Source organism: Bison bison, unplaced genomic scaffold (genome assembly GCF_000754665.1).
Source record: "Bison bison bison isolate TAMUID 2011002044 unplaced genomic scaffold, Bison_UMD1.0 scf7180017863977, whole genome shotgun sequence".
Lineage (NCBI taxonomy): Eukaryota > Metazoa > Chordata > Mammalia > Artiodactyla > Bovidae > Bison > Bison bison.
The window spans coordinates 323,928-326,329 of NW_011494549.1; positions in this window are offsets into that span (position 1 = coordinate 323,928).

Sequence of the window (2,402 nt, forward strand, 5' to 3'; positions counted from 1 at the left end):
GGCTGCCCTTGCCTGCCTGACTCTGGGGGGGATGGGCTGGTCCACAGTCGGCTAGCTCTAGTCACTCCTTTGTTCTGTGAGCGGGTCTGTGGTGTCTTAGGTTAAGGCTTTTCGCCTTTTCATGGGGGAGCTATCCCAAAGTCTGCTTTCCTATCTCACGTTAGTTCCCTCAGATTGCCTTCAGGGCATTCAGGCCTGGTCCCTACTCTAAGCAATGCAGCCCGCGCCTCCCTGCCCAGACCCGCCTTGCTAGTGGGGGATGGGGGTGGCTGCACTGCTTTCCCACTGGGAGTTACCCTGGGGCACAAATTTGTGGGTTTTAATTACTTACTTATTTTTCCTCCATGTTATGTAGAAGATATTAAGAACAGGTGGCAAGAATACACAGAAGACTGTACAAAAAAGATCTTCACGACCAAGATAATCACGATGGTGTGATCACTCACCTAGAGCCAGACATCCTGGAATGTGAAGTCAAGTGGGCCTTAGGAAGTATCACTATGAACAAAGCTAGTGGAGGTAACGGGTTGAGCTATTTCAAATCCTCAAAGATGATACTGTGAAAGTGCTACACTCAATATGCCAGCAAATTAGGAAAACTCAGCAGTGGCCACAGGACTGGAAAAGGTCAGTTTTCATTCCAATCGCAAAGAAAGGCAATGTCAGAGAATGCTCAAACTACTGCACAATTGCACTCATCTCATATGCTTGTAAAGTCATGCTCAAAATTCTCCAAGCCAGGCTTCAGCAATACATGAACTCCCAGATGTTCAAGCTGGTTTTAGAAAAGGCAGAGGAACCAGAGATCAAATTGCCAACATCTGCTGGATCATGGAAAAAGCAAGAGAGTTCCAGAAAAACATCTATCTCTGCTTTATTGACTATGCCAAAGCCTTTGACTGTGTGGATCACAATAAACTGTGGAAAATTCTGAAAGAGAAGGGAATTCCAGACCACCTGACCTGCCTCTTGAGAAACCTATATGCAGGTCAGGAAGCAACAGTTAGAACTGGACATGGAACAACAGACTGGTTCCAAATAGGAAAAGGAGTACATCAAGGCTGTATATTGTCACCCTGCTTATTTAACTTATATGCACAGTACATCATGAGGAACGCTGGGCTGGAAGAAGCACAAGCTGGAATCAAGATTGCCAGGAGAAATGCAGATGACACCACCCTTATGGCAAAAAGTGAAGAGATACTAAAAAGCCTCTTGATGAAAGTGAAAGAGGAGAGTGAAAAAGTTGGCTTAAAGCTCAATATGCAGAAAATTAAGATCATGGCATCTGGTCCCATCACTTCATTGGAAATAAATGGGGAAACAGTGGAAACAGTGTCAGACTTTATTTTGGGGGGCTCCAAAATCACTGCAGATGGTGATTGCAGCCATGAAATTAAAAGACGCTTGCTCCTTGGAAGGAAAATTATGACCAACCTAGACAACATATTCAGAAGCAGAGACATTACTTTGCCAACAAAAGTCTGTCTAGTCAAGGTTATGGTTTTTCCAGTGGTCATGCATGGATGTGAAAGTTGGACTGCGAAGAAGGCTGAGCACCAAAGAATTGATGCTTTTGAACTGTGGTGTTGGAGAAGATTCTTGAGAGTCCCTTGGACTGCAAGGAGATCCAACCAGTCCATCCTAAAGGAGATCAGTCCTGAGTGTTCTTTGGAAGGACTGGTGCTAAAGCTGAAACCCCAGTACTTTGGCCACCTCATGTGAAGAGTTGACTGTTGGAAAAGGCTCTGATGCTGGGAGGGATTGGGGGCAGGAGAAGGGGATGACAGAGGATGAGATGGCTGGATGGCATCACCGACTCAATGGACATGAGTTTGGGTGAACTCTGGGAGTTGGTGATGGACAGGGAGGCCTGGCATGCTGCGATTCATGGAGTCGCAAAGAGTCGGACACAACTGAGAGACTGAACTGACCTAAACTGATATTGCCCTCTGATATTACAAGGCTCGCCACAGATTCACCAGTGAGAGTGTTTCTTGGTGTTTGGAAACTTCTCTTTTTTAAGCCTCCCTTCCTGGGATGGATCTCCGTTCCTACCTCTTTTGTCTCTCTTTTTATCTTTTATATTTTTTCCTACCTACTTTCGAAGACAATGGGCTGCTTTTCTGGGTGCCTGATGTCCTCTGCCAGCATTCAGAAGATGTTTTGTGGAATTTACTCAGCGTTCAAATGTTCTTTTGATGAATTTGTGGGGGAGAAAGTGGTCTCCCCATCCTATTCCTCTGCCATCTTAAGACCACCCCCTGATCGTTCAGTAGAAACTCTTCAGGCCAGGAGGGAATGGCAGGACATACTTAAAGTGATGAAAGAAAATAACCTACAGCCCAGATTACTGTACCCAGCAAGGATCTCATTCAAATATGAAGGAGAAATCACAAGCT